The sequence below is a fragment of the Anser brachyrhynchus genome (genome assembly GCF_964034855.1).
Source record: "Anser brachyrhynchus genome assembly, contig: SCAFFOLD_211, whole genome shotgun sequence".
In the NCBI taxonomy this organism is placed as follows: domain Eukaryota; kingdom Metazoa; phylum Chordata; class Aves; order Anseriformes; family Anatidae; genus Anser; species Anser brachyrhynchus.
The window spans coordinates 44,334-63,381 of record NW_027663803.1 but is presented as its reverse complement, the minus strand read 5'-3'; positions in this window follow the sequence as shown (position 1 = coordinate 63,381).

The following is a 19,048-nucleotide window of genomic DNA, read 5'->3' as shown; positions in this document are numbered from 1 at the left end:
CTGGTGATGCAGTGCAGTGAGTCCAGAGAGTGCACTGGCACCACTGGTGATGCACTGCTGTGAGTCCAGAGAGTGCTCTTGCACCACAGGGGATGCAGTGCAGTGACTCAAGAGAGTGCACTGGCAGCACTGGGGATGCAGTGCAGTGAGTCCAGAGAGTGCGCTGGAACCACTGGGGATGCAGTGCAGTGAGTCCAGAGAGTGCACTGGCACCACTGGGGATGCACTGCAGTGAGTCCAGTGAGTGCACTGTCACCACTGGGGATGCAGTACAGTGAGTCCAGAGAGTGCACTGGCACCACTGGGGAAGCAGTGCAGTGAGTCCAGAGAGTGCAGTGGCACCACTAGGGATGCAGTGCAGTGAGTCCAGAGAGTGCACTGGCAGCACTGGGGATGCAGTGCAGTGAGTCCAGAGAGTGCACTGGCACCACTGGGGATGCAGTGCAGTGAGTCCAGAGAGTGCACTGGCACCACTGGGGATGCAGTGCAGTGAGTCCAGAGAGTGCACTGGCACCACTGAGAATGCACTTCAGTGAGTCCAGAGAGTGCACTGGCACCACTGGGGATGCAGTGCAGTGAGTCCAGAGATTGCACTGGCACCACAGGGGATGCAGTGCTGTGACTCCAGAGAGCGCACAGGCACCACTGGGGATGCGGTACAGTGAGTCCAGAGAGTGCACTGGCACCACTCGGGATGCACTGCAGTGAGTCCAGAGAGTGCACTGGCACCAGTGGGGATGCACTGCAGTGAGTCCAGTGAGTGCACTGGCACCACTGGGGAAGCAGTGCAGTGAGTCCAGAGAGTGCAGAGGCACCACTGGTGATGCAGTTTAGTGAGTCCAGAGAGTGCACTGGCACCACTGGGGATGCAGTGCAGTGAGTCCAGTGAGTGTACTGGCACCACTGGGGATGCACTGCAGTGAGTCCAGAGAGTGCACTGGCACCACTGAGAATGCACTTCAGTGAGTCCAGAGAGTGCACTGGCACCACTGGGGATGCACTTCAGTGAGTCCAGAGAGTGCACTGGCACCACTGGGGATGCACTGCAGTGAGTCCAGAGAGTGCACTGGCACCACTGGGGATGCAGTGCTGTGACTCCAGAGAGTGCACTGGCACCACTGGGGATGCAGTGCAGTGAGTCCAGAGAGTGCACTGGCACCACTGGGGATGCGGTGCCGGGAGTCCAGAGAGTGCTTTGGCACCAGTGGGGATGCACTGCAGTTACTCCAGAGACTGCACTGGCACCACTGGGGATGCAGTGCAGTGAGTCCAGAGAGTGCACTGGCACCACTGGGGATGCACTGGAGTGAGTCCAGAGAGTGCACTGTCACCACTGGGGATGCAGTGCAGTGAGTCCACAGAGTGCACTGGCACCACTGGGGATGCAGTGCAGTGAGTCCAGAGAGTGCACTGGCACCACTGTGGATGCACTGCAGTGAATCCAGTGAGTGCACTGGCACCACTGGGGATACAGTGCAGCGAGTCCAGAGAGTGCACTGGCACCACTGGGGATGCAGTGCAGTGAGTACAGAGAGTGCACTGGCACCACTGGGGATGCATTGCAGTGAGTCCAGAGAGTGCACTGGCACCACAGATGATGCAGTACACTGAGTCCAGTGAGTGCACTGGCACCACTGGGGATGTAGTGCAGTGACTCGAGAGAGTGCACTTGCACCACTGGGGATGCAGTGCAGTGAGTCCAGAGAGTGCACTGGCACCACTGGGGATGCACTGCAGTGAGTCCAGAGAGTGCACTGGCACCACTGGGGATGCAGTGCAGTGAGTCCAGAGAGTGCACTGGCACCACTGGGGATGCACTGCAGTGAGTCCAGAGATTGCACTGGCACCACTGTGGATGCAGTGCAGTGAGTCCAGAGACTTCACTGGCACCACTGGGAATGCAGAGAAGTGAGTGCAGAGAGTGCACTGGCACCACTGGGGATGCAGTGCAGTGAGTCCAGAGAGTGCACTGGCACCCCTGGGGATGCAGTGCAGTGAGTCCAGAGAGTGCACTGGCACCACCTGTGATGCAGTGCAGTGAGTCCAGAGAGTGCACTGGCACCAATGGGGCTGCAGTGCAGTGAGTCCAAAGAGTGCACTGGCACCACTGGGAATGCACTGCAGTGAGTCCAGAGAGTGCACTGGCACCACTGGTGATGCAGTACAGTGAGTCCAGAGAGTGCACTGGCACCACTGGGGATGCAGTGCAGTGAGTCCAGAGAGTGCACTGGCACCACTGGGGATGCACTTCAGTGAGTCCAGAGATTGCACTGGCACCACTGGGGATGCAGTGCAGTGAGTCCAGAGAGTGCACTGGCACCACTGGGGATGCAGTGCATTGAGTCCAGAGAGTGCACTGGCACAACTGGGGATGCACTTCAGTGAGTCCAGAGAGTGCACTGACACCACTGGGGATGCAGTGCAGTGAGTCCAGAGAGTGCAATGGCAGCACTGGGGATGCACTGCAGTGAGTCCAGAGAGTACACTGGCACCACTGGGGATGCAGTGCAGTGAGTCCAGAGAGTGCACTGGCACCACTGGGGATGCACTGCAGTGAGTCCAGAGAGTGCACTGGCACCACTGGGGATGTGTCCAGTGAGTCCAGTGAGTGCACTGGCACCACTGGGGATGCAGTGCAGTGAGTCCAGAGAGTACACTGGCACCAGTGGGGATGCAGTGCAGTGAGTCCAGAGAGTGCACTGGCACCACTGGGGATGCAGTGCAGTCAGTCCAGTGAGTGCACTGGCACCACTGGGGGTGCACTCCAGTGAGTCCAGAGAGTGCACTGGCACCACTGGGGATGCAGTGCAGTGAGTCCACAGAGTGCACTAGCACCACTGGGGATGCAGTGCAGTGAGTCCAGAGAGTGCGCTGGAACCACTGGGGATGCAGTGCAGTGAGTCCAGAGAGTGCACTGGCACCACTGGGGATGCAGTGCAGTGAGTCCAGAGAGTGCAGTGGCACCACTGGGGATGCAGTGCAGTGAGTCCAGAGAGTGCACTCGCAGCACTGGGGATGCAGTGCAGTGAGTCCAGAGAGTGCACTGGCACCACTGGGGATGCAGTGCAGTGAGTCCAGAGAGTGCAGTGGCACCACTAGGGATGCAGTGCAGTGAGTCCAGAGAGTGCACTGGCACCACTGGGGATGCAGTGCAGTGAGTCCAGAGATTGCACTGGCACCACTGGGGATGCAGTGCTGTGACTCCAGAGAGCGCACAGGCACCACTGGGGATGCAGTGCAGTGAGTCCAGAGAGTGCACTGGCACCACTGGGGATGCACTGCAGTGAGCCCAGAGAGTGCACTGGCACCAGTGGGGATGCACTGCAGTGAGTCCAGTGAGTGCACTGGCACCACTGGGGAAGCAGTGCAGTGAGTCCAGAGAGTGCAGAGGCACCACTGGGGATGCAGTTTAGTGAGTCCAGAGAGTGCACTGGCATCACTGGGGATGCAGTTCAGTGAGTCCAGTGAGTGTACTGGCACCACTGGGGATGCACTGCAGTGAGTCCAGAGAGTGCACTGGCACCACTGAGAATGCACTTCAGTGAGTCCAGAGAGTGCACTGGCACCACTGGGGATGCACTGCAGTGAGTCCAGAGAGTGCACTGGCACCACTGGGGATGCACTGCAGTGAGTCCAGAGAGTGCACTGGCACCACTGGGGATGCAGTGCTGTGACTCAAGAGAGTGCACTGGCACCACTGGGGATGCTAGGCCTAGGAAGTGCTGGGGGAAGAACTTTAGGTTTACTCCTGTGTATATTACCCCGAAGTGGGCTTTTGCTCATGTTTGGTGTAGGGTAAGCCCAGTGAGTAGTGGGAATCAGTGAGTAAATCCTGCTAGAATGGCAAAGACGGCGCCTATGGATAGGACGTAGTGGAAGTGGGCAACTACGTAGTACGTGTCGTGCAGGGCGATGTCTAGGGAAGAGTTTGCAAGAACGATTCCTGTTAATCCTCCGATGGTAAATAGGAAGATAAATCCTAGAGCTCATAGTATTGGGGGGAGTCTCATTTGATTGTTCCTCCGTGCAGGGTGGCTAGTCAGCTAAATACTTTGATTCCGGTAGGGATGGCAATGATTATAGTGGCTGATGTAAAGTAGGCTCGGGTATCAACGTCTATTCCTACTGTAAACATGTGGTGAGCTCAGACGATGAATCCTAGGAAGCCGATGGATAGTATGGCTCAGACTATTCCCATGTAGCCGAAGGGCTCCTTTTTGCCTGAGTAGTACGTGACTACGTGTGAGATGATTCCGAACCCCGGTAGGATCAGAATATAGACTTCTGGGTGTCCGAAGAATCAGAATAGGTGTTGGTACAGGATTGGGTCTCCTCCTCCAGCGGGGTCGAAGAATGTGGTGTTTAGGTTTCGATCAGTTAGTAATATTGTAATACCGGCGGCGAGTACGGGGAGTGATAGAAGGAGTAGGATGGCGGTAATTAGTACGGATCAGACAAATAGTGGGGTTTGGTATTGTGAGAGTGCGGGGGGTTTTATGTTGATGGCTGTGGTGATAAAGTTGATGGCCCCAAGGATGGAGGAGATACCGGCTAAGTGGAGTGAGAAGATAGCCAGGTCTACTGAAGCTCCGGCGTGGGCAAGGTCACCTGCTAGGGGAGGGTAGACAGTTCAGCCTGTGCCGGCGCCAGCTTCTACAGTGGATGAGGCTAGTAGGAGGAGGAATGATGGGGGGAGGAGTCAAAAGCTTATGTTGTTTATTCGCGGGAATGCTATGTCGGGGGCACCGATTATGAGGGGGACTAATCAGTTGCCGAATCCTCCGATCATGATGGGTATGACTATAAAGAAGCTTATTACAAAGGCGTGAGCGGTAACGATTACATTGTAAATTTGGTCGTCGCCTAGGAGAGTTCCTGGTTGTCCTAGTTCTGCGCGGATTAATAGGCTGAGTGCGGTGCCGACTATTCCTGCTCATGCCCCGAAGATGAGGTACAGGGTGCCAATATCCTTATGGTTAGTGGAAAATAGTCATCGGTTGATGAAGGTGACGGGTAAGATGGCTGAGTGTTGAAGCGTTAGGCTGTAGTCCTTTTTACAGAGGTTTAATTCCTCTTCTTATCGGCTCTGTAGTGAAATTCATGTTGAGTTGCAAGCTCATCGATGCGCACTAGGGTGCGTCAGGGTCTTTGTAGGCAGAAGCCAATTGGTTTAGGCATTTAGCTGTTAACTAGAGTTTTGTGGGATCGAAGCCCATCTGTCTAGGGAGGCTTTAGCTTAATTAAAGCGTCTGACTTGCATTCAGAAGATACAGGTTAATATTCTGTAAGTCTTAATGTGCAGAAACTAAGAGGGTTTAACTCTTATTTAAGGCTTTGAAGGCCTTCGGTTTGGGGTGTTATCCTAAGTTTCTAGACAATGGCATGTATTATTGGGGACAGGGGAAGTAAGAGGATTGATAGTGAGGCAAGGACCGCAGTAGGTGTGCTTGGGGCTTTGCTAGTGTATCATTGTTTTATGTGGTTAGAGGAGTTGGGGGGAAGGGTAATTGTTGAGTGGTATGCGAGGCGTAGGTAGAAGAAGAGGCTGAGCAGTGATAGCATGGCAATTGCCATGGCTGCTGGTGTTATTTCCTGTTTAGTTAGTTCTTGGATGATAAGTCACTTTGGTATAAAGCCTGTTAATGGGGGGAGGCCTGCTAGGGATAAAAGTACTAGTATTAGGGTGGCGTTTAGCACTGGGGTTTTTGTTCATGAGGTTGTGATCATGGATAGGTTAAGGGCTTTGATTTTGTTAAGGGCTAGGAATACGGCTGATGTTATGATTGTGTATAGGTAGAAGGTAAGTAAGGCCAATTTGGGGCTGTAAACTAGGATGATGGCGATTCAGCCTAAGTGGGAGATGGACGAGAAGGCTAGGATTTTGCGTGTTTGTGTTTGGTTCAGTCCTATTCAGCCTCCTAGTGCTGTTGAGGCTAGGGCCATGGCGGTGAGTAGAGCTGGGTCGAGGGATTTGGATGTTAGTAGGAGCAGGGTTAGTGGGGGGAATTTTATGAGGGTCGAGAGTAGCAGGGCTGTTATTAGTGGCGATCCTTGTAGTACTTCTGGGAATCAGAAGTGAAATGGCACTAGGCCCAGTTTAATAGCGATTGCTGCTGTCAGTAGTAGACAGGAGGTTGGGTGGTTTATTTGTGTGATGTCTCATTGGCCGGTGACTCAGGCATTGGTTATGCTAGAGAATAGGACCAGGGCGGAAGCAGCTGCTTGGGTTAGGAAGTATTTCGTTGCGGCTTCTACTGCTCGTGGGTGGTGGGATTTGGCAATTAGGGGAATGATGGCTAGTGCGTTGATCTCCAGTCCTGTCCAGGCCAGAACTCAGTGGTTGCTGGAAATTGTGATTGTGGTGCCCAAGATGAGGCTGAAGGTTATGATTGGGGTCGCGTAAGGGTTCATTAGTAGAGGAGGGGGTTAAACCATCATTTTCGGGGTATGGGCCCGATAGCTTGATTAGCTGACTCTACTAGAAAATAATATAAGGGAAGTATGGAGAATTTTGATTTCTCTTGTGTGGGTTCAATTCCTACTTTTCTAAGGTCAACAGGAAATGAGAGGGCTGTTATACCTCTATGTTCACTTTATCATAGTGACCCTTTGTAGTTCAGGCACATTTCCTTATGTAAGGAGGTAGGCCTGCATAGCAGATAGGTATGCTGATGTGTCAGAGGCACAGAGCTAGTGTGAGGGGTAGGAAGTTTTTTCATAGTAGGTGCATTAGTTGGTCATATCGGAATCGTGGGTATGAAGCTCGGACCCATAAGAAACCAGAAGATAGTAGGAGGACTTTTGTGGCTAGGATGACGGGGAATAGTTCTGTGGGTGGCCCTAGGGCGCTTGGGTTTAGGAATATGATGGCTGTAAGTGTATTTATTAGCATAATGTTCGCATATTCAGCTAGGAAGAATAAGGCGAAGGGTCCTGCGGCGTATTCAACGTTAAACCCTGAGACTAGCTCAGATTCACCCTCTGTGAGGTCAAAAGGAGCTCGGTTTGTCTCTGCTAGGGTGGATACGTATCATATTATTGCTAGGGGTCATGAGGAGAAAATGAAGTATAGAGGCTCCTGTGCGACGGCAAAGGAGCTGAGTGTGTAGCTTCCGCTTAGTATGATTATTGATAGCAGGATTATGGCCAGTGTCACTTCGTATGAAATGGTCTGTGCTACTGCCCGTAGGGCTCCGATTAGTGCGTATTTTGAGTTCGAGGCTCAGCCTGATCATAGGACTGAGTAGACGGCTAGGCTTGACATGGCTATTAGGAAGAGAACTCCGAGGTTTAGATCTGCTAGGGGAAATGGGAGTGGTAGTGGTGCTCAAGTGGTGAGGGCTAGGACAAGGGCTAGTATTGGTATCAGAATGAATAGAAGTGGGGAAGAGGTAGAGGGTCGGATGGGCTCTTTGGTAAATAGTTTCAGTCCGTCCGCAAATGGTTGAAGTAGGCCAAAAGGCCCGACAACGTTAGGGCCTTTGCGGGATTGTATGTAGCTTAGGATTTTCCGTTCTACTAGGGTTAGGAAGGCTACGGCAATCAGGATTGGGATGATGTATAGGAGGGATATAACGAGGCAGCTTAGTGTTGTTATTTGAATCATGGGTGAAGCTAGGGAGAGGATTTGAACCTCTGGGGAAAGGGCTTAAGCCTTCTGCACTTGCCGGGCTCTGCCACTCTAGCTGGTCCTTTTCTAGGATTGAAAGTGGTGGGGGAAGGCCCTCTTCACGGTTTAGTTGGTTTCACTGCTTAGAGGGGGGGGGCGTGCTTGTGGTATTGGCCCCACTTTCCCGGTCCTTTCGTACTGGGGAGATAGAACTGTCGTACTGTCATAGATAGAAACCGACCTGGATTGCTCCGGTCTGAACTCAGATCACGTAGGACTGTTAATCGTTGAACAAACGAACCCTTAATAGCGGCTGCACCATTAGGATGTCCTGATCCAACATCGAGGTCGTAAACCCCCCTGTCGATATGGGCTCTTGAGGGGGATTGCGCTGTTATCCCTGGGGTAGCTTGGTCCATTAATCAATTATATTGGGTCTGGTCACTGTTAGCACTTTGAGGGGTAGCTCTAGGTAAAGAGGTATGGTCTTGTTTTTGGAGGATTTGTTCTCCTCCAAGGTCGCCCCAACCGAAAAATATCGACCAGGCTCTGCGATGGTAGTGGCCCCAGTGGGGTTGATTGAGGATTCGCGGTGGTCGTTGATTTTTAAGTTCCACAGGGTCTTCTCGTCTTATGTTCACATCCCCGCTTTTGCCCTGGGGATGCATTGCAGTGAGTCCAGAGAGTGCACTGGCACCACTGGGGATGAACTGCAGTGAGTCCAGAGATTGCACTGGCACCACTGGGGATGCAGTGCAGTGAGTCCAGAGAGTGCACTGGCACCACTGGGGATGCATTGCAGTGAGTCCAGAGAGTGCACTGGCACCACAGATGATGCAGTACAGTGAGTCCAGTGAGTGCACTTGCACCACTGGGGATGCACTTCAGTGAGTCCAGAGAGTGCACTGGCACCACTGGTGATGCACTGCAGTGAGTCCAGAGTATGCACTGGCACCACTGTGGATGCAGTGCAGTGAGTCCAGAGACTTCACTGGCACCACTGGGAATGCAGAGAAGTGAGTGCAGAGAGTGCACTGGCACCACTGGGGATGCAGTGCAGTGAGTCCAGAGAGTGCACTGGCACCATTGGGGATGCAGTGCAGTGAGTCCAGAGAGTGCACTGGCACCACCTGTGATGCAGTGCAGTGAGTCCAGAGAGTGCACTGGCACCAATAGGGCTGCAGTGCAGTGAGTCCAAAGAGTGCACTGGCACCACTGGGAATGCACTGCAGTGAGTCCAGAGAGTACACTGGCACCACTGGGGATGCACTGCAGTGAGTCCAGAGAGTGCACTGGCACCACTGGGGATGCACTACAGTGAGTCCAGAGATTGCACTGGCACCACTGGGGATGCAGTGCAGTGAGTCCAGAGAGTGCACTGGCACCACTGGGGATGCAGTGCATTGAGTCCAGAGAGTGCACTGGCACAACAAGGGGTTGCACTTCAGTGAGTCCAGAGAGTGCACTGGCACCAGTGGGGATGCAGTGCAGTGAGTCCAGAGAGTGCTCTGGCACCACTGGGGATGCAGTGCAGTGAGTCCAGAGAGTGCACTGGCACCACTGGGGATGCACTGCAGTGAGTCCAGAGAGTGCACTGGCACCACTGGGGATGTGTCCAGTGAGTCCAGTGAGTGCACTGGCACCACTGGGGATGCAGTGCAGTGAGTCCAGAGAGTGCACTGGCACCACTGGGGATGTGTCCAGTGAGTCCAGTGAGTGCACTGGCACCACTGGGGATGCACTGCAGTGAGTCCAGAGAGTGCACTGGCACCACTGGGGCTTCAGTGCAGTGAGTCAAGAGAGTGCACTGGCACCACTGGGGATGCACTGCAGTGAGTCCAGAGAGTGCACTGGCACCACTGGGGATGCGGTGCTGGGAGTCCAGAGAGTGCTTTGGCACCAGTGGGGATGCAGTGCAGTTACTCCAGAGACTGCACTGGCACCACTGGGGATGCAGTGCAGTGAGTCCAGAGAGTGCACTGGCACCACTGGGGATGCAGTGCAGTGAGTCCAGAGATTTGCACTGGCACCACTGGGGATGCAGTGCTGTGACTCCAGAGAGCGCACTGGCACCACTGGGGATGCAGTGCAGTGAGTCCAGAGAGTGCACTGGCACCACTGGGGATGCACTGCAGTGAGCCCAGAGAGTGCACTGGCACCAGCGGGGATGCACTGCAGTGAGTCCAGTGAGTGCACTGGCACCACTGGGGAAGCAGTGCAGTGAGTCCAGAGAGTGCAGTGGCACCACTGGTGATGCAGTTTAGTGAGTCCAGAGAGTGCACTGGCACCACTGGGGATGCAGTGCAGTGAGTCCAGAGAGTGCAGTGGCACCACTGGGGATGCACTGCAGTGAGTCCAGAGAGTGCTTTGGCACCAGTGGGGATGCACTGCAGTTACTCCAGAGAGTGCACTGGCACCACTGGGGATGCAGTGCAGTGAGTCCAGAGAGTGCACTGGCACCACTGGGGATGCACTGCAGTGAGCCCAGAGAGTGCACTGGCACCACTGGGGATGCACTGCAGTGAGTCCAGAGAGTGCACTGTCACCACTGGGGATGCAGTACAGTGAGTCCACAGAGTGCACTGGCACCACTGGGGATGCAGTGCAGTGAGTCCAGAGAGTGCACTGGCACCACCGGGGAAGCAGTGCAGTGAGTCCAGAGAGTGCAGTGGCACCACTGGTGATGCAGTTTAGTGAGTCCAGAGAGTGCACTGGCACCACTGGGGATGCAGTGCAGTGAGTCCAGTGAGTGTACTGGCACCACTGGGGATGCACTGTAGTGAGTCCAGAGAGTGCACTGGCACCACTGAGAATGCACTTCAATGAGTCCAGAGAGTGCACTGGCACCACTGGGGATGCACTGCAGTGAGTCCAGAGAGTGCAGTGGCACCACTGGGGATGCACTGCAGTGAGTCCAGAGAGTGCTTTGGCACCAGTGGGGATGCACTGCAGTTACTCCAGAGACTGCACTGGCACCACTGGGGATGCAGTGCAGTGAGTCCAGAGAGTGCACTGGCACCAGTGGGGATGCACTGCAGTGAGTCCAGAGAGTGCACTGGCACCACTGCGGATGCAGTGCAGTGAGTCCAGAGAGTGCACTGTCACCACTGGGGATGCAGTACAGTGAGTCCACAGAGTGCACTGGCACCACTGGGGATGCAGTGCAGTGAGTCCAGAGAGTGCACTGGCACCACCGGGGATGCAGTGCAGTGAGTCCAGAGAGTGCACTGGCACCACTGGGGATGCAGTGCAGTGAGTCCAGAGATTTCCACTGGCACCACTGGGGATGCAGTGCTGTGACTCCAGAGAGCGCACTGGCACCACTGGGGATGCAGTGCAGTGAGTCCAGAGAGTGCACTGGTACCACTGGGGATGCACTGCAGTGAGCCCAGAGAGTGCACTGGCACCAGCGGGGATGCACTGCAGTGAGTCCAGTGAGTGCACTGGCACCACTGGGGAAGCAGTGCAGTGAGTCCAGAGAGTGCAGTGGCACCACTGGTGATGCAGTTTAGTGAGTCCAGAGAGTGCACTGGCACCACTGGGGATGCAGTGCAGTGAGTCCAGTGAGTGTACTGGCACCACTGGGGATGCACTGCAGTGAGTCCAGAGAGTGCACTGGCACCACTGAGAATGCACTTCAATGAGTCCAGAGAGTGCACTGGCACCACTGGGGATGCACTGCAGTGAGTCCAGAGAGTGCACTGGCACCACTGGGGATGCACTGCAGTGAGTCCAGAGAGTGCTTTGGAACCAGTGGGGATGCACTGCAGTTACTCCAGAGAGTGCACTGGCACCACTGGGGATGCAGTGCAGTGAGTCCAGAGAGTGCACTGGCACTAGTGGGGATGCACTGCAGTGAGTCCAGAGAGTGCACTGGCACCACTGGGGATGCACTGCAGTGAGTCCAGAGAGTGCACTGTCACCACTGGGGATGCAGTACAGTGAGTCCACAGAGTGCACTGGCACCACTGGGGATGCAGTGCAGTGAGTCCAGAGAGTGCACTGGCACCACTGGGGATGCAGTGCAGTGAATCCAGTGAGTGCACTGGCACCACTGGGGATGCAGTGCAGTGAGTCCAGAGAGTGCACTGGCACTACTGGGGATGCAGTTCAGTAAGTCCAGAGAGTGCACTGGCACCACTGGGGATGCACTGCAGTGAGTCCAGAGAGTGCACTGTCACTACTGGGGATGCAGTGCAGTGAGTCAAGAGAGTGCACTGGCGCCACTGAGGATGCAGTGCAGTGAGTCCTGAGAGTGCACTGGCACCACTGGGGATGCACTGCAGTGAGTCCAGAGAGTGCACTGGCACCACTGGGGATGCACTGTTTTGAGTCCAGAGAGTGCTCTTGCACCACAGGGGATGCAGTGCAGTGACTCAAGAGAGTGCACTGGCAGCACTGGGGATGCAGTGCAGTGAGTCCAGAGAGTGCACTGGCACCACTGGAGATGCAGTGATGTGAGTCCAGAGAGTGCAATGGCACCACTGCGGATGCACTGCAGTGAGTCCAGAGAGTGCACTGGCTCCACTGGGGATGCACTGCAGTGAGTCCAGAGAGTGCACTGGCACCACTGGGGATGCACTGCAGTGAGTCCAGAGAGTGTACTGGCACCAGTGGGGATGCAGTGCAGTGAGTCCAGAGAGTGCACTGGCACCAGTGGGGATGCAGTGCAGTGAGTCCAGAGAGTGCACTGGCACCACTGGGGATGCACTGCAGTGAGTCCAGAGAGTACACTGGCACCACTGGGGATGCAGTGCAGTGAGTCCAGAGAGTGCACTGGCACCACTGGGGATGCACTGCAGTGAGTCCAGAGAGTGCACTGGCACCACTGGGGATGTGTCCAGTGAGTCCAGTGAGTGCACTGGCACCACTGGGGATGCACTGCAGTGAGTCCAGAGAGTGCACTGGCACCAGTGGGGATGCAGTGCAGTGAGTCCAGAGAGTGCACTGGCACCACTGGGGATGCAGTGCAGTCAGTCCAGTGAGTGCACTGGCACCACTGGGGGTGCAGTACAGTGAGTCCAGAGAGTGCACTGGCACCACTGGGGATGCACTGCAGTGAGTCCAGACAGTGCACTGGCACCACTGGGGATGCCCTGCAGTGAGTCCAGAGAGTGCACTGGCACCACTGGGGATGCAGTGCAGTGAGTCCAGAGAGTGCACTGGCACCACTGGGGATGCAGTGCAGTGAGTCCAGAGATTTGCACTGGCACCACTGGGGATGCAGTGCTGTGACTCCAGAGAGCGCACTGGCACCACTGGGGATGCAGTGCAGTGAGTCCAGAGAGTGCACTGGCACCACTGGGGATGCACTGCAGTGAGCCCAGAGAGTGCACTGGAACCAGTGGGGATGCACTGCAGTGAGTCCAGTGAGTGCACTGGCACCACTGGGGAAGCAGTGCAGTGAGTCCAGAGAGTGCAGTGGCACCACTGGGGATGCAGTTTAGTGAGTCCAGAGAGTGCACTGGCACCACTGGGGATGCAGTGCAGTGAGTCCAGTGAGTGTACTGGCACCACTGGGGATGCACTGCAGTGAGTCCAGAGAGTGCACTGGCACCACTGAGAATGCACTTCAATGAGTCCAGAGAGTGCACTGGCACCACTGGGGATGCACTGCAGTGAGTCCAGAGAGTGCAGTGGCACCACTGGGGATGCACTGCAGTGAGTCCAGAGAGTGCTTTGGCACCAGTGGGGATGCACTGCAGTTACTCCAGAGACTGCACTGGCACCACTGAGGATGCAGTGCAGTGAGTCCAGAGAGTGCACTGGCACCAGTGGGGATGCACTGCAGTGAGTCCAGAGAGTGCACTGGAACAACTGGGGATGCACTGCAGTGAGTCCAGAGAGTGCACTGTCACCACTGGGGATGCAGTACAGTGAGTCCACAGAGTGCACTGGCACCACTGGGGATGCAGTGCAGTGAGTCCAGAGAGTGCACTGGCACCACTGGGGATGCAGTGCAGTGAGTCCAGAGAGTGCACTGGCACCACTGGGGATGCAGTGCAGTAAGTCCAGAGAGTGCACTGGCACCACTGGGGATGCACTGCAGTGAGTCCAGAGAGTGCACTGTCACTACTGGGGATGCAGTGCAGTGAGTCCAGAGAGTGCACTGGCACCACTGGGGATGCACTGCAGTGAGTCCAGAGATTGCACTGGCACCACTGGGGATGCAGTACAGTGAGTCCACACAGTGCACTAGCACCACTGGGGATGCAGTGCAGTGAATCCAGTGAGTGCACTGGCACCACTGGGGATGCACTGCAGTGAGTCCAGAGAGTGCACTGGCACCACTGGGGATGCAGTGCAGTGAGTCCTGAGAGTGCACTGGCACCACTGGGGATGCAGTGCAGTGAGTCCAGAGATTGCACTGGCACCACTGGGGATGCAGTACAGTGAGTCCACACAGTGCACTAGCACCACTGGGGATGCAGTGCAGTGAGTCCAGAGAGTGCACTGGCACCACTGGTGATGCAGTGCAGTGAGTCCAGAGAGTGCACTGGCACCACTGGTGATGCACTGCTGTGAGTCCAGAGAGTGCTCTTGCACCACAGGGGATGCAGTGCAGTGACTCAAGAGAGTGCACTGGCAGCACTGGGGATGCAGTGCAGTGAGTCCAGAGAGTGCGCTGGAACCACTGGGGATGCAGTGCAGTGAGTCCAGAGAGTGCACTGGCACCACTGGGGATGCACTGCAGTGAGTCCAGTGAGTGCACTGTCACCACTGGGGATGCAGTACAGTGAGTCCAGAGAGTGCACTGGCACCACTGGGGAAGCAGTGCAGTGAGTCCAGAGAGTGCAGTGGCACCACTAGGGATGCAGTGCAGTGAGTCCAGAGAGTGCACTGGCAGCACTGGGGATGCAGTGCAGTGAGTCCAGAGAGTGCACTGGCACCACTGGGGATGCACTGCAGTGAGTCCAGAGAGTGCACTGGCACCACTGGGGATGCAGTGCAGTGAGTCCAGAGAGTGCACTGGCACCACTGAGAATGCACTTCAGTGAGTCCAGAGAGTGCACTGGCACCACTGGGGATGCAGTGCAGTGAGTCCAGAGATTGCACTGGCACCACAGGGGATGCAGTGCTGTGACTCCAGAGAGCGCACAGGCACCACTGGGGATGCGGTACAGTGAGTCCAGAGAGTGCACTGGCACCACTCGGGATGCACTGCAGTGAGTCCAGAGAGTGCACTGGCACCAGTGGGGATGCACTGCAGTGAGTCCAGTGAGTGCACTGGAACCACTGGGGAAGCAGTGCAGTGAGTCCAGAGAGTGCAGAGGCACCACTGGTGATGCAGTTTAGTGAGTCCAGAGAGTGCACTGGCACCACTGGGGATGCAGTGCAGTGAGTCCAGTGAGTGTACTGGCACCACTGGGGATGCACTGCAGTGAGTCCAGAGAGTGCACTGGCTCCACTGAGAATGCACTTCAGTGAGTCCAGAGAGTGCACTGGCACCACTGGGGATGCACTTCAGTGAGTCCAGAGAGTGCACTGGCACCACTGGGGATGCACTGCAGTGAGTCCAGAGAGTGCACTGGCACCACTGGGGATGCAGTGCTGTGACTCCAGAGAGTGCACTGGCACCACTGGGGATGCAGTGCAGTGAGTCCAGAGAACGCACTGGCACCACTGGGGATGCGGTGCCGGGAGTCCAGAGAGTGCTTTGGCACCAGTGGGGATGCACTGCAGTTACTCCAGAGACTGCACTGGCACCACTGGGGATGCAGTGCAGTGAGTCCAGAGAGTGCACTGGCACCACTGGGGATGCACTGGAGTGAGACCAGAGAGTGCACTGTCACCACTGGGGATGCAGTGCAGTGAGTCCACAGAGTGCACTGGCACCACTGGGGATGCAGTGCAGTGAGTCCAGAGAGTGCACTGGCACCACTGTGGATGCACTGCAGTGAATCCAGTGAGTGCACTGGCACCACTGGGGATACAGTGCAGTGAGTCCAGAGAGTGCACTGGCACCACTGGGGATGCAGTGCAGTGAGTACAGAGAGTGCACTGGCACCACTGGGGATGCATTGCAGTGAGTCCAGAGAGTGCACTGGCACCACAGATGATGCAGTACACTGAGTCCAGTGAGTGCACTGGCACCACTGGGGATGTAGTGCAGTGACTCGAGAGAGTGCACTTGCACCACTGGGGATGCAGTGCAGTGAGTCCAGAGAGTGCACTGGCACCACTGGGGATGCACTGCAGTGAGTCCAGAGAGTGCACTGGCACCACTGGGGATGCAGTGCAGTGAGTCCAGAGAGTGCACTGGCACCACTGGGGATGCACTGCAGTGAGTCCAGAGATTGCACTGGCACCACTGTGGATGCAGTGCAGTGAGTCCAGAGACTTCACTGGCACCACTGGGAATGCAGAGAAGTGAGTGCAGAGAGTGCACTGGCACCACTGGGGATGCAGTGCAGTGAGTCCAGAGAGTGCACTGGCACCCCTGGGGATGCAGTGCAGTGAGTCCAGAGAGTGCACTGGCACCACCTGTGATGCAGTGCAGTGAGTCCAGAGAGTGCACTTGCACCAATGGGGCTGCAGTGCAGTGAGTCCAAAGAGTGCACTGGCACCACTGGGAATGCACTGCAGTGAGTCCAGAGAGTGCACTGGCACCACTGGTGATGCAGTACAGTGAGTCCAGAGAGTGCACTGGCACCACTGGGGATGCAGTGCAGTGAGTCCAGAGAGTGCACTGGCACCACTGGGGATGCACTTCAGTGAGTCCAGAGATTGCACTGGCACCACTGGGGATGCAGTGCAGTGAGTCCAGAGAGTGCACTGGCACCACTGGGGATGCAGTGCATTGAGTCCAGAGACTGCACTGGCACCACTGGGGATGCAGTGCAGTGAGTCCAGAGAGTGCACTGGCACTAGTGGGGATGCACTGCAGTGAGTCCAGAGAGTGCACTGGCACCACTGGGGATGCACTGCAGTGAGTCCAGAGAGTGCACTGTCACCACTGGGGATGCAGTACAGTGAGTCCTCAGAGTGCACTGGCACCACTGGGGATGCAGTGCAGTGAGTCCAGAGAGTGCACTGGCACCACTGGGGATGCAGTGCAGTGAATCCAGTGAGTGCACTGGCACCACTGGGGATGCAGTGCAGTGAGTCCAGAGAGTGCACTGGCACTACTGGGGATGCAGTTCAGTAAGTCCAGAGAGTGCACTGGCACCACTGGGGATGCACTGCAGTGAGTCCAGAGAGTGCACTGTCACTACTGGGGATGCAGTGCAGTGAGTCAAGAGAGTGCACTGGCACCACTGAGGATGCAGTGCAGTGAGTCCTGAGAGTGCACTGGCACCACTGGGGATGCACTGCAGTGAGTCCAGAGATTGCACTGGCACCACTGGGGATGCAGTACAGTGAGTCCACACAGTGCACTAGCACCACTGGGGATGCAGTGCAGTGAGTCCAGAGAGTGCACTGGCACCACTGGTGATGCAGTGCAGTGAGTCCAGAGAGTGCACTGGCACCACTGGTGATGCACTGTTTTGAGTCCAGAGAGTGCTCTTGCACCACAGGGGATGCAGTGCAGTGACTCAAGAGAGTGCACTGGCAGCACTGGGGATGCAGTGCAGTGAGTCCAGAGAGTGCACTGGCACCACTGGAGATGCAGTGCAGTGAGTCCAGAGAGTGCAATGGCACCACTGCGGATGCACTGCAGTGAGTCCAGAGAGTGCACTGGCTCCACTGGGGATGCACTGCAGGGAGTCCAGAGAGTGCACTGGCACCACTGGGGATGCACTGCAGTGAGTCCAGAGAGTGTACTGGCACCAGTGGGGATGCAGTGCAGTGAGTCCAGAGAGTGCACTGTCACCACTGGGGATGCAGTGCAGTGAGTCCAGAGAGTGCACTGGCACCACTGGGGATGCACTGCAGTGAGTCCAGAGAGTACACTGGCACCACTGGGGATGCAGTGCAGTGAGTCCAGAGAGTGCACTGGCACCACTGGGGATGCACTGCAGTGAGTCCAGAGAGTGCACTGGCACCACTGGGGATGTGTCCAGTGAGTCCAGTGAGTGCACTGGCACCACTGGGGATGCACTGCAGTGAGTCCAGAGAGTGCACTGGCACCAGTGGGGATGCAGTGCAGTGAGTCCAGAGAGTGCACTGGCACCACTGGGGATGCAGTGCAGTCAGTCCAGTGAGTGCACTGGCACCACTGGGGGTGCAGTATAGTGAGTCCAGAGAGTGCACTGGCACCACTGGGGATGCACTGCAGTGAGTCCAGACAGTGCACTGGCACCACTGGGGATGCCCTGCAGTGAGTCCAGAGAGTGCACTGGCACCACTGGGGATGCAGTGCAGTGAGTCCAGAGAGTGCACTGGCACCACTGGGGATGCACTGCAGTGAGTCCAGAGAGTGCACTGACACCACTGGGTCTTCAGTGCAGTGAGTCAAGAGAGTGCACTGGCACCACTGGGGATGCACTGCAGTGAGTCCAGAGAGTGCACTGGCACCACTGGGGATGCACTGCAGTGAGTCCAGAGAATGCACTGTCACCACTGGGGATGCAGTACAGTGAGTCCACAGAGTGCACTGGCACCAGTGGGTATGCAGTACAGTGAGTCCAGAGAGTGCACTGGCACCACTGGGCATGCAGTGCAGTGAGTCCAGAGAGTGCACTGGCACCACTGGGGATGCGGTGCTAGGAGTCCAGAGAGTGCTTTGGCACCAGTGGGGATGCAGTGCAGATACTCCAGAGACTGCACTGGCACCACCGGGGATGCAGTGCAGTGAGTCCAGAGAGTGCACTGGCACCACTGGGGATGCAGTGCAGTGAGTCCAGAGATTTGCACTGGCACCACTGGGGATGCAGTGCTGTGACTCCAGAGAGCGCACTGGCACCACTGGGGATGCAGTGCAGTGAGTCCAGAGAGTGCACTGGCACCACTGGGGATGCACTGCAGTGAGCCCAGAGAGTGCACTGGAACCAGTGGGGATGCACTGCAGTGAGTCCAGTGAGTGCACTGGCACCACTGGGGAAGCAGTGCAGTGAGTCCAGAGAGTGCAGTGGCACCACTGGGGATGCAGTTTAGTGAGTCCAGAGAGTGCACTGGCACCACTGGGGATGCAGTGCAGTGAGTCCAGTGAGTGTACTGGCACCACTGGGGATGCACTGCAGTGAGTCCAGAGAGTGCACTGGCACCACTGAGAATGCACTTCAATGAGTCCAGAGAGTGCACTGGCACCACTGGGGATGCACTGCAGTGAGTCCAGAGAGTGCAGTGGCACCACTGGGGATGCACTGCAGTGAGTCCAGAGAGTGCTTTGGCACCAGTGGGGATGCACTGCAGTTACTCCAGAGACTGCACTGGCACCACTGAGGATGCAGTGCAGTGAGTCCAGAGAGTGCACTGGCACCAGTGGGGATGCACTGCAGTGAGTCCAGAGAGTGCACTGGCACCACTGGGGATGCACTGCAGTGAGTCCAGAGAGTG